At 42.8% G+C, this 13,961-nt stretch overlaps 1 protein-coding gene across 1 annotated transcript in view; it reads left to right on the top strand.

The window, feature by feature from the left end:
• LOC129624636 (ATP-binding cassette sub-family C member 4-like) overlaps window positions 1-13,961 on the top strand; it is a 364,051-nt gene that overhangs the window by 38,550 nt on the left and 311,540 nt on the right. The gene's annotated exons all lie outside the window — the stretch shown is intronic.

Genomic DNA, 13,961 nt, shown 5'->3' on the forward strand with positions numbered 1-13,961 from the left:
CTCAGGGTTCTCGAGGCCGGGAGTTCAGCGCGCCGGCAGCTTTGGTCTCTGCTGAGCACGCCTCCTCGCCCTCTGGCGGCGGCCACTGCGCGGTGTCCTCTGCGCGGTGTCCTCATGCAGTCTCCCCTCTGTCTTCAAGCACCCCTGTGTTTCTGTCCTTTCCTATTAAAAAGTTTTTATTGAAATATGGTTAATTTACAATATTGTGTTACTTTCTTTGTACAGCAAAATGGTTCCGTTATACACAGCTATACATTCTTTTTAATACTCTTTTCCGTTATGGTTTATCTCAGGATATTGAATATCCTGAATACAGTTCTCTGCACTATACCATAGGACCGTGTTGTCTGTCCATTATACACATAATAGTTCGCATCTGCTAACCCCAAATTCCCAGTCCATCTCTCCCCCACACCCCCTCCATCCATGCAATCCCAAATCTGTTCACTGTCTGTTGAGTCTGTTTCTGTTTTGTAGATAGGTTCATTTTTGCCATTTTTTAGATTCCACATATAAGTGATACGTGATATCTTTCTCTTTCTGACTTCACTTAGTATGATAAAGTCTAGGTCCATCCACATTTCTGCAAATGGTATTCTTTCTTTCTTTTTATTTTATGGCTGAGTAGTATTGCATTGTCTATATGTATCATATCTTCTTTACCCATTCATTTGTCTATGGACATTTAGGTTATTTCCATGTTTTGGCTATTGTGAATAGTTTTGCTATGAACATAGGGTTGCATGTGTCTTTTTGATTTATAGTTTCCCCCAGATATATGCCCAGAAATGGGATTACTGGATTATAAGATAATTCTGTTTTTAGTTTTCTGAGGAATCTCCATACTGTTTTCTGTAATGCCTGCAACAACTGATAATCCCACCAGCAGCGTAGGAGGGTCCTCTTTACTCCATTCCCCTCAGCCACTGTTAATTAATTAATTTTTTTTAAATTTTATTTTATTTTTAAACTTTACAAAATTGTATTAGTTTTGCTAAATATCAAAATGAATCCGCCACAGGTCCATTCTGACTGGTGTGAGTTGATACCGGATTGTAGTTTTGATTTGCATTTTTCCAATAATTCACAATGGTGAGCTTCTTTTGGCCATCTGTGCCTGTCCTTTGGAGAAATGTCTATTTAGTTCTGCCTATTTTTTGTTCTTGTTGAGTTGTATGAGCTGTTTGTATATTTTGGAAATTAAGCCCTTGTGGGTCACATCATTTGTAGTATCTTCTCCCATTCTGTAGGTTGTCTCTTCATTGTGTTTATGGTTTCCTTTACTGTGCAAAAGCTTGTAAGTTTGATTAGGTCCTATTTGTTTACTTTTTTTAATTAAAAATAATTATTTGTTTATGGCTGTGCTGGCTCTTTGTTGGTGGGGCTTTCTCTCTAGTTGTGATGAGCAGGGTCTTCTCTCTAGTTGCAGTGTGGGCTTCTCATTTCAGTGGCTCCTCTTGAGCAGAGCACCGGCTCTAGGGTGTATGAGCTCAGTAGTTGAGGCTCCTGGACCCCAGAGCTCAGGCTCAGTAGTTGTGGTCCATGGACTGAGTTGCTCCGTGGCATGTGGGACCCTCCTGGACCAGGGATCGAAACCATGTCTCCTGCATTGGCACACGGGTTCTTTACCAGTGAGCCACCAGGAAAGCCCTTTTTGTATATTTTTGCTTATATTTCTATTGCCTTAGGAGACTGACCTAAGAAAACATTGGTATAATTTATGTGAGAGAATGTTTGCCTCTAGCAAACATTTCTAGCAGTTTTATGGTGTCACGTCTTATGATTAAGTCTTTAAGCCATTTTGAGTTTATTTTTGTGCATGGTGGGAGGGTGTGTTCCTACGTCATTGATTTGCAGTCCTGTGTCTCTGTCCTTCTGTCTTAGTCTCAGCTTCATCTAAGCACACTAGTCAGATTAGATTAGGTCCAGTATAATTAAGGGTAATGATTAACTCTTTAAAGTCCCTGTCATCAAATTCTAAGGAACTGATGGTTGAAGTGTCAAGTGAATCTGAGAAATAGCCAAGTGAAGAGATTTCATCAGACTCCAGTGTGTGAGAGGGAGATGTGTGAGGAGCTCTGAGCTCTGGACATGAGGAGCTGGGATTCCACGTCCACTAAGCAGGGGTCGTTAGTCTTTGGTGGGAGTGGCCCAGGTGTAAAATGTGCTGAGTGTTGGGGTGATGGAAGAGTCATGGAGATGGATGGTGGTGATGGCTGCACAACTATGTGAATGTACTTAGTGCCACTGGGCTGTATGCTTAAAATTGTTAAAATGGTAAATTTCATGTTATATATATTGTAACACTTATACAAACCTGCATAGTAGCACTGAATCTTTAAGAACATGAGAGAACAGGGCAGATGACACATGGTGTGGCCTCCAGTTCTCTGATCTGTCCTCCCACCTTCTCCTTTTCATGACTTGATGAATTTTTCATTAGAGAAGTGCCTGTGTCTTGTCATGAGTTCAGTGACAGGAGTTAGTGCTGTGACAGCGATTCCCTACCCCCACCCCCCTGGCATCGTGAGTATCTTAGTCTCTTTATTCCCAGGACCCTACCTTGAACCCACAAATGTTTGTCATCCCATCTTGTGAGCATCTGCATAAGTTTCCCATCAGGGCAGGAACAGATCCTACTGGCTGTTGCATCCATGTCACGGGGGAAGGCAATTGGTGTGAAGTACAGTGTGCTGATCACAGAAGTTCTCCTGAGTTCTTTTTTGAACAGAGGAGATATTTACAAAATCCTCTCAAATATTTTGGGTGTACCACTTTGGATATATACTTGAGAGAAGCAGGCTTAAGACAGTTGTTTGCTAATCAGAACCAAATTCTCTAGAGTGATTTAAAGCAAAAGCAGAGAGCATGAAAGAAATTTAGGAAGTCACTCAGCAGCAACTGGAGAGTGTTCTCAAGCTAGAGAATTGGATGGAACAACATGCTGTGAGAGATGGTGGTCATGTGGAAGTTTAGTCATATGAAGGGTTTTGTATTAAAAGTGAACGAATCGCACTTACAATGAACAGATTCCTTCAGTCATGAAGGAAGGTCATTAAGGTTTGTGAGTTTTACAATTTATGCTGTGAGTACTAAATGAGTTCTGTCACCCACAAAAGGTGAGAGGCCTTGGGTGAACTGATGCTGTCTCACCTGTGTCCAGCTGTGGATCCTGTCCTGGTTCAGCCCCACATCCCAGACCCCCGCCTCCTGCATTATCAAGTCTTCAGGTCTGTCCTGATCAGACTCCCACACTGTTGTCTACACAGCTCACTCTCCTGCTCCAGCCCTTCTCAGACCCCTCTTCACATTCAGGGAGCAGCTCCAGGTCCTCAGACAGAGAACAGGCTTCCTTGCCGTTTGCCCCCCTCAGCCACCCCAACTCGATGTCTGGCTGTGCGGGCTCTGTGGGGTCCTTTCTCACCCCATCTGTCTGTGCACACTGGTCCCTCTGTCCCAGAGCCAGGAGCAGTGCGCAGGATCCGGAAGAAAGGTGGCCTGCCGTTCCCTCCCGCTCCTCCAGGGGGCGCCCATGCCCTCCGTGGGCGCACTTGACCATTTATGAGTCCCCGCACCTGCCCCCAAGCTGTGAATGCAGGAAGGCGCCTTAACCCAGCGTGTTCTGTCCCAGGACCCCTGCACCTGCTGTGTCTTCTTCCAGGATGTTTCTCCAGACAGTCTCAGAGCTCCCATGTCTCCCCAGAAAAGTGAAAATCGCTCAGTCATGTCCAACTCTTTGTGACTTCACGGACTATACAGTCCATGGAATTCTCCAGGCCAGAATACTGAAGTGGGTGGCCTTTCCCTTCTCCAAGGGATCTTCCCAACCCAGGGATCAAATCCAGGTCTCTTGCATTACAGGCGGATTCTTTAGCAGCTGAGCCACAGGGGAATCCCAGCAATACTGGAGTGGGTGGTCTACCCCTTCTCCAGCATATCTTCCCGACCCAGGAATTGAACTAGGGTCACCTGCATTGCAGGTGGATTCTTTACCAGCTGGGCTGTCAGGGACCAGCCCTTATATAGGATTATGCTGCTGCTGCTAAGTCGCTTCAGTCGTCTTGGCCTCTGTGTGACCCCATAGACGGCAGCCCACCAGGCTCCCCCGTCCCTGGGATTCTCCAGGCAAGAATGTGGGATTATAGGATTAACACAGCCTTTATATAGGAATAACAGTCAAACAACTGGTTGCTGCTCAGTAATTTCTATGTCATGACTTAGAAATCTTTACTCCAAAAACTTGGAAAACAGCTGTTGGTGCCTCCTTCACTAGACTACTTTTTAGAATTTTTTCAGTTCAGTTTAGTCACACAGTCATGTCCGACTCTTTGCGACCCCATGAACTGCAGCATGCCAGGACTCCCTGTCCATCACCAACTCCCAGAGTCTACCCAAACCCATGTCCATCGAGTTGGTGATGCCATCCAGCCATCTCATCCTGTGTAGTCCCCTTCTCCTCCTGCACTCAATCTTTCCCAGCATCAGGGTCTTTTCAAATGAGTCAGTTCTTTGTATCAGGTGGCCAAAGTATTGGAGTTTCAGCTTCAACATCAGTCCTTCCAATGAATACCCAGGACTGATCTCCTTTAGGATGGACTGGTTGGATCTCCTTGCAGTCCAAGGGACTCTCAAGAGTCTTCTCCAACACCACAGTTCAAAAGCATCAGTTCTTCGGCGCTCAGCTTTCTTCACCGTCCAACTCTCACATCCATACATGACCACAGGAAAAACCATAGCCTTGACTAGACAGACCTTTGTTGGCAAAGTAATGTCTCTGCTTTTGAATATGCTATCTAGGTTGTTCATAACTTTTCTTCCAAGGAGTAAGCGTCTTTTAATTTCATGGCTGCAGTCACCATCTGCAGTGATTTTGGGGCCCAGAAAAATAAAATCTGACACTGTTTCCACTGTTTCCCCATCTATTTCCCATGAAGTGATGGGACCGGATGCCATGATCTTCATTTTCTGAATGTTGAGCTCTAAGCCAACTTTTTCACTCTCCACTTTCACTTTCATCAAGAGGCTTTTTCGTTCCTCTTCACTTTCTGCCATAAGGGTGGTCTCATCTGCATATCTGAGGTTATTGATATTTCTCCCAGCAATCTTGATTTTACCTTGTGATTCTTCCATCCCAGCGTTTCTCATGATGTACTCTGCATATAAGTTAAATAAACAGGGTGACGATATACAGCCTTGACGTACTCCTTTTCCTATTTGGATCCAGTCTGTTGTTCCATGTCCAGTTCTAACTGTTGCTTCCTGACCTGCATATAGGTTTCTCTAGAAGCAGGTCAGGTGGTCTGGTATTCCCATCTCTTTCAGAATTTTCCACAGTTTATTTTGATCCACACAGTCAAAGGCTTTGGCATAGTCAATAAAGCAGAAATAGATGTTTTTCTGGAACTCTCTTGCTTTTTCCATGATCCAGCAGACGTTGGCAATTTGATCTCTGGTTCCTCTGCCTTTTCTAAAACCAGCTTGAACATCTATTAGATGGTGTATAAACCTGTGAAATTCTCTAAGGGGTCGATGGGGGGATACTTTGTTAATATAGACCCTCAGTCTGTAACTTAAAAAAAAAAACCTGTCTCCATTTCCTGTTTTGTAACATTCCATATTTTGGATATATAAAATTCACTAATATGTTACCAGAATTTCATAGATTTTTTTTCTCCCTTTTCCTTCCTTTCTTCCTCTTTGTCTTTTGAAGGGCATGTACAGAGATTTGCCCTAACTCATGTCCCCATGCTCCACATAATTACCAGCATTCCCTGCCAGAGTGATATGTTGGCAACATCTAATGAATCTACACTGACACATCCTGTCCCCAAAGCTCCATGGTTTACCTTAGGGTTCATTCTTGGTGTTGTACATTCTATAAGGTTGGACAAATGTACAATGACATTTCCATCATTTTGGTATCATATATAGTATTTTCTTTCTCCTTAAAAATCTTCTGTGCTCCACCTATTCATCCCTCACTCTTGCCACCACCTGCTAGCAACTATTTATCTTTTCATTGTCTTCCTGGTTTTGTCTGTGTGACGATATAATGTAGTGAGACTTACACACTATGTAGCCTTCTCAGACTGGCTTCTTTCCCTTAGTGATAAGCGTTTAAGTTTCTTGCATGTGGTGTCCTAACTTGGTAGCTCATTACTTTTTAGTGCTGAATAATATCCCATATCTGGATGGACCAATTTATTTCTCCATTCATTTATTGAAGATCACTTGGTGAATTCCAAATATTGTGAAATATGATTAAATGTTGGAGAAGGAAATGGCAACCCACTCCAGTATCCTTGCCTTAATAATCCCATGGACAGAGGAGGCTGGCAGTTTGAAGTTCATGGAGTCACAAAAGAGCTGGACATGACTTACTAAGGAACAACAATAATAACTTATTTAAATGTACTATAGGTATTCCATTAACTAAAAAGAAACTACTTCTTTCCCTTCAAAATTAAACATAAAATCAACAGACTTACTTCCCATGAGCATCCAAACCAGACTGAACAGCAACCTCCTTTCTTCTGCTTCCATGCTCTGTTCATCTTGTGTTAATTGCATGGTCAGTAATATCATCATGTTAATTGTATCCATTTTCTATTTATTTATTTTAAGAAAACCAGGAAAAGGTATTAAAACACCCAAATGAATCTACCAATAATCTGCTTACAATCTGCCATTGTAAGCAGAGATGGCTGTTTTCTGGAAACTGACCAAGTAGACTGATGGGCAGAGATGGGTGGCAATGCTTGATAGCTGAAGGATGAAATTCTAAATGTGAGATAAGGAAAGTGGTTTCAGGATAGCAGAGTAACGGTTACAGTCTTGTAGGACATAGAGTGGTGTGGTAGAAATAGCCTCCCTGGCTGTTTTGATTAACAAGTGAAGACCTATGTTTCATGACTGCTGAAAAATGCTAAGTGAAATGTGCATATGCACATATCATTGTTGATGAGAGGGGTGAAGACCTGTTTCATGACTGCTGAAAAATGCTAAGTGAAATGTGCATATACACATATCATTGTTGATGAGAGGGGTGCAAACTTTTGGTCCAGAATTTGGTATGAATCTAGAGTGTCATCTCTTGTGGGATACAAGCAAGCTATACTTCCTTGTTGGATTCTGAACTGTGTATGGATACATAACATGGGGCTAAATGTATCATTACAGAACAGCGTCTTTGAAGAGGTGGCACCTCAGGCTTTCTGACCGAAACCGTCATCTTTGGGCCAAAGGCCAGCCGCCCTTTTCCACTTGCTTCTTATTTAGAGTTGCCACCCGGTCTTCTGTCCACAGAGCTATAAAGTGAAGCCCATGTCTAATTTTAAATTTTATAATAACCATGTTAAAAAGGAAAAAGGAACTAGTGGAATTGTTATTAGGAAGATGTTTTTAAACCTTCATGTCCAAATAATATTACTTAAGCAAGCAATCAAATATAAAGTATTATTAGTGAGACCAACAAGCATTTTATAGTGTCTTTGAAATCCACTGTGTCTTTTACACATACAAGACATCTCATTTGGACCCAAAAACCCACATGTGGATCATGCTACTGTAAAAGCTGAACCGTAAGGAAGGCTGAACGCCAAAGAACTGATGCTTTCCAAGTGCGGTGCTGGAGAAGACTCTTGAAAGTCTGTTGGACTGCAAGGAGGTCAGACCAGTCAATTCTAAGATTATCAACCCTTTATATTCACTGGAAGGACTAATGCTGAAACTGAAGCTCTAATACTTTGGCCACCTGATAGGAAAAGCTAACTCACTTTCCCAGACCCTGATGCTGGGAAAGATTGGAGGCCAAAGGAGAATGGAGCAGCTGAGGATGAGATGGTCAGGCACCATCACCAACTCAGTGGCCATGAACTTGAGTAAACTCCCAGAGCTAATGGCGGACAGAGGACCTGGAGTGGTGCAGTCCATGGGGTCACAAAGAGTCAGACGTGGCTTAGCGACTGAACCAAAGCAACCACAAATTGGTCAACCCACAGCATCCAGTATTGCTGCTGCTGCTGCTAAGTCGCTTCAGTCGTGTCTGACTCTGTGCGACCCCATAGACGGAAGCCCACCAGACTCCCGCGTCCCTGGGATTCTCCAGGCAAGAACACTGGAGTGGGTTGCCATTTCCTTCTCCAATGCATGAAAGTGAAAAGTGAAAGGGAAGTCGCTCAGTTGTGTCCGACTCTTAGCGACCCCATGGACTACAGCCTACTAGGCTCCTCCATCTATGGGATTTTACAGGCAAGAGTACTGGAGTGGGGTGCCATTGCCTTCTCCGGTATCCAGTATTAGTTTGAACTTAAAAAATTTTTTCTTTTGAGCATTCTTAAAATATCTCATGTTAAAAGGAGAGGGAAATTTTACTAATCATTTAGGAACAGAGAAATCTGTATGCAGGACAGGAAGCAACAGTTAGAACTGGACATGGAACAACAGACTGGTTCCAAATAGGAAAAGGAGTGTGTCAAGGCTATATATTGTCACCCTGCTTATTTAACTTATATTCAGAGTACATCATGAGAAACGCTGGACTGGAAGAAACATAAGCTGGAATCAAGATTGCCGGGAAAAATATCAATAACCTCAGATATACAGATGACACCACCCTTATGGCAGAAAGTGAAGAGGAACTAAAAAGCCTCTTGATGAAAGTGAAAGTGGAGAGTGAAAAAGTTGGCTTAAAGCTCAACATTCAGAAAACGAAGATCATGACATCCGGCCCCATCACTTCATGGGAAATAGATGGGGAAACAGTGTCAGACTTTATTTTTTTTGGGCTCCAAAATCACTGCAGATGGTGACTGCAGCCATGAAATTAAAAGATGCTTACTCCTTGGAAGGAAAGTTATGACCAATCTAGATAGCATATTCAAAAGCAGAGACATTACTTTGCCAACAAAGGTCCGTCTAGTCAAGGCTATGGTTTTTCCTGTGGTCATGTATGGATGTGAGAGTTGGACTGTGAAAAAGGTTGAGCACCGAAGAACTGGTGCTTTTGAACTGTGGTGTTGGAGAAGACTCTTGAGAGTCCCTAGAACTGCAAGGAGATCCAACCGGTCCATTCTGAAGGAGATCAGCCCTGGGATTTCTTTGGAAGGAAAGATGCTAAAGCTGAAACTCCAGTACTTTGGCCACCTCCTGGGAAGAGTTGACTTATTGGAAAAGTCTGATGCTGGGAGGGATTGGGGGCAGGAGGAGAAGGGGATGACAGAGGATGAGATGGCTGGATGGCATCACTGACTCAGTGGACATGAGTCTGAGTGAACTCTGGGAGTTGGTGATGGACAGGGAGGCCTGGCGTGCTGTGATTCATAGGGTCGGAAAGAGTCGGACACGACTGAGGGACTGAACTGAACTGAACTGATAAAGACATTAGCAAACCAAAGCACCTTCTGACAGAAACATTCATGTCTTCGGCTGTCATTATTTGGGCAAGTTCAGTCTTACAGAAGACAGCTGAGGAAAAGAGGCATCTAAGTTGCCTAAATCATATGTCCAAACTCATCCTTATTATTCCTAGTAGAGGCCCTCAGATCCTTATTTAAAACCTATTCATTCTTAACTTACAGAGCATCTTAAGAGTAGTAAAAAGTAAAATGCTGGCAGAGAAGCAGAGGAGAAATGTACAGACATGAAAGTGTTAAAGGATAAATGGTTGCTATTAAGGGTATATATATATACATTGAAAAACCTAGACAGTGTACTAAAAAGCAGAGATGTCACTTTGCCCACAAAGGTCTGTATGGTTGAAGCTATAGTTTTTTCCAAGAGTCATGAGTTTAAGTGAGTTTGGACCAGACAGAAGGCTGAACACTGAAGAATTGATGCTTTCCAATTGTGGTGTTGGAGAAGACTCGTGAGACTCCTTTGGACTGCAAGGAGATCAAACTGGTCAGTCATAAAGGAAATCAACCCTGAATATTCACTGGAAGGACTGATGCTGAAGCTGAAGATCTGATACCTTGGCCACCTGATTGAAAAGCCGACTCACTGGAAAAGACCCTGATGCTGGGAAGGATTGAGGGCAGGAGGAGAAGATGGTGACAGAGGATGAGATGGTTGGATGATGTCACTGCTCAATGGACATGAGTTTGAGCAAAATGCAGCAGGTAGTGAAGGACAGGAAAGCCTGGGGTGCTGCAGTCCATGGGGTCACAAGGAGTCAAACAGGACTTAGCCACCGAACAACAACAGCACCAAATGTAAATAAGTAAATCCATATATCTTATACCTGTGCTACATTAGGCTGTTAGAATATTGTTCCAAATGGCACAATACATTATGATGGTAAGGATACCAAATAATCAGTAACGATTGTCATGTTCTGCATACTCTAAGAATGCAGGTACATCAGTAACACATTTTAGAAAAAAGCCAAGCAAAAAAGTCAACAAGTTTTGTGTTAATATTAAGACATAATGGACTTCATTTCTGTTGTCCACATTATAATGAAACCCTTTGGACAAAGCGTGACTCCAAGGATGGGAATTGCAGACCCAGTACACGCTGTAAGCTCTGTGAAGGTAGGACACACACATTTCATTTAGATGCAATTTGCTGCTTTTGTACCTACAGCTTCCCTGAGAGTGCAGTTGCAAGTGGACTGTCTGAGCGGAATGAAGGGTAGTATGTTTTCAGAAAACAAAAAAGAATCCTAAATTTCTTTATGTAGAGAAAGAGTGCTTCAGGTTTTAAAGGCCTGAGTGTTCTATAAGACATCTATGCATATCCAAAACAGAGACTAAATATTAATAATCAAGCACTGCTAGTGAATTGAAAACCAAACGTTGTTTGTTCATTAACTTTTGGCCGCGGTGGGCCTTTGTTGCTTTGTGCCCGCTCTTTTCTGCTTGCGGGAATCGGGGGCTACTCTTTGTTGCCTTGTGTAGGCTTCTTATTGCAGGGGCTCTTGTTGCTTTTCTTGCTGGGCAGCACAGGCTGTAGGCATGTGGACTTCAGTTGTTGCAATACCCAGGCTCAGCACTTGTGGCTCACGGGCTCAAGAGTGAGGGCTTAGTGGTTGCGGCGCAGGGACTTAGTTGCTTGTTGGCATGTACAATTTTCCCAGTCGGGGTGTTGAACCTGTGTCCTCTGCACTGGCAAGCATATTCCTATCCACCATGCCACTAGGGAATTCTGCAAATTAATCTTATAAATTCTTAGCTCAACTTCTGTTTCTCCTAGCTCAATGGATCAGATCAGATCAGATCAGTAGCTCAGTCGTGTACGACTCTTTGCGACCCCATGAATTGCAGCACGCCAGGCCTCCTTGTCCATCACCAACTCCCGGAGTTCCCTCAGACTCACGTCCATCGAGTCAGTGATGCCATCCAGCCATCTCATCCTCTGTCGTCCCCTTCTGCTTTTGCCCCCAATCCCTCCCAGCATCAGACTTTTCCAATGAGTCAACTCTTCCCAGGAGGTGGCCAAAGTACTGGAGTTTCAGCTTTAGCATCTTTCCTTCCAAAGAAATCCCAGGGCTGATCTCCTTCAGAATGGACCGGTTGGATCTCCTTGCAATCCAAGGGACTCTCAAGAGTCTTCTCCAACACCACAGTTCAAAAGCATCAATTCTTTGGTGCTCAGCCTTCTTCACAGTCCAACTCTCACATCCATACATGACCACAGGAAAAACCCTAGCCTTGACTAGACAGACCTTTGTTGGCAAAGTAATGTCTCTGCCTTTGAATATGCTATCTAGGTTGGTCATAACTTTCCTTCCAAGGAGTAAGCGTCTTTTAATTTCATGGCTGCAGTCACCATCTGTAGTGATTTTGGAGCCCCAAAAAAATAAAGTCTGACACTGTTTCCACTGTTTCCCCATCTATTTCCCATGAAGTGATGGGACCGGATGCCATGATCTTCGTTTTCTGAATGTTGAGCTTTAAGCCAACTTTTTCACTCTCCACTTTCACTTTCATTAAGAGGCTTTTTAGTTCCTCTTCACTTTCTGCCATAAGGGTGGTGTCATCTGCATATCTGAGGTTATTGATATTTCTCCCGGCAGTCTTGATTCCAGCTTGTGTTTCTTCCAGTCCAGCGTTTCTCATGATGTATTCTGCATATAGGTTAAATAAACAGGCTGACAATATACAGCCTTGACACACTCCTTTTCCTATTTGGAACCAGTCTGTTGTTCGATGTCCAGTTCTAACTGTTGCTTCCTGACACATTTAATAAACCCAGAAATAGAGTTTGATGAAGGAGAAATGGCCCACAGAAGATGATTTGCAAGGGATGGAAAGGAGATTATGAGGATAATTTTGGTAGTGTTTTATAAATTCGTTTTAAAAATTGACAAAAGCAAGGTTAAGTTTGGCCCTCTAGTTTTCTTGATTGTGTTGAAAAAAGCTGTGGCTCTAATCAGATCTTGTATAAGCCCATGAAATTCTCTAAGGGGTCGATGGGGGGATATTTTGTTAATATAGCCCCTCAGCCTATGACTTAAAAAAAATTCTTCTCCATATCCTATAATGTAACACTTCACATTTTGGATATATCAACTTCACCAATATATTACCAGCATTTCATAGATTGTTTTTTCACTTTGCCTTCTTTTGTGTGTTCTTTTCTTTGAAGGGCTGTGCAGAGTTTTCCCCTAATCCATGTCCCCACATGCCACAGCCACTGATTACCAGCATCCCCCACCAGACTGAGAGATCGGCTACATCTAGTGAATCTACACTGACTCATCAATGTCCCCCAAACACCGTGGTTTACATTAGGGTTCACTCTTGGTGTTGTGCCTTCTATGAGGCGGGACAAATGTACAATGACATTACCATAATTTTGGTATTATACAGAACATTTTCTTTGTGCTAGAGGAAGAAGGGTCCTCTGTCTTCCACGTATTCATCTCTCAGCCCCACCACCCTCTGCTGGCAACTATGGATCTTTCCATTGTCTCCACAGTTTCACCTATTGATGATGTCATACAGATAGAAATACATACACCACATGGCTGTATCAAATGGGCTTCCTTCACTTGGTAATAGCATTTAAGTTTCCTCCTATTGGTTTTCTGACTTCACAGCTTGTTTCTTTTTAGTGTGGAATAATAGTCTATATCTGGATAGATCAGTTTATTTCTCCATTTACTTACTGGCTATCATCTTGGTCACTTCCAATTTTGTCAAATATGATTAAATGTGCTATCGGCAGTCCATGGATTAAAAAAAAAAAAACAGAAACAAACTGTTTCCCTTCAAAGTTAAACATATAATCAACAGACTTACTTCCCATGAGCATCCAAACCAGACTGAACAGCAACCTCCTTTCTTCTACTTCATGCTCTGTCCATCTTGTGTTAATTGCATGGTCGGTATATCATCATGTAAATTTTATCCATTTTCTATTCATTTATTTTAAGGAAACCAGGAAAATGTATTAAAACACCCAAATGAATCTACCAATAAGTGCCATTGTAAGCAGGGATGGCTGTTTTCTGGAAACTGACCAAGTAGACTGATGGGCAGAGATGGGTGGCAATGCTTGATAGCTGAAGGATGAAATTCTAAATGTGAGATAAGAAAAGTGGTTTCAGGATAGCAGAGTAACGGTTACAGTCCTGTAGGATATACAGAGCTGTGGTAGAAATAGCTTCCGTGGCTGTTTTGATTAACAAGTGAAGACCTATGTTTCATGACTGCTGAAAAATGCTAAGTGAAATGTACATATACACACATCATTGTTGGTGAGAGGGGTGAAAACCTTTGGTCCAGAATTTGGTATGAATCTAGAGAGAGTGGCATCTCTTGTGGATACAAGCAAGCTATACTACTTTGTTGGATTCTGAACTGTGTATGGATACATAGAAAGTGAAAGTGAAGTCGCTCAGTCGTGTCCAACTCTTTGCGACCCTGTGAACTGTAGTCCATCAGGCTCCTCCGTCCATGGGATTCTCCAGGCAAGAATACTGGATTGGGTTGCCATTTCCTTCTCCAGGGGATCTT

The sequence above is a fragment of the Bubalus kerabau genome, chromosome 12, assembly GCF_029407905.1.
Source record: "Bubalus kerabau isolate K-KA32 ecotype Philippines breed swamp buffalo chromosome 12, PCC_UOA_SB_1v2, whole genome shotgun sequence".
In the NCBI taxonomy this organism is placed as follows: Eukaryota; Metazoa; Chordata; class Mammalia; order Artiodactyla; family Bovidae; genus Bubalus; species Bubalus kerabau.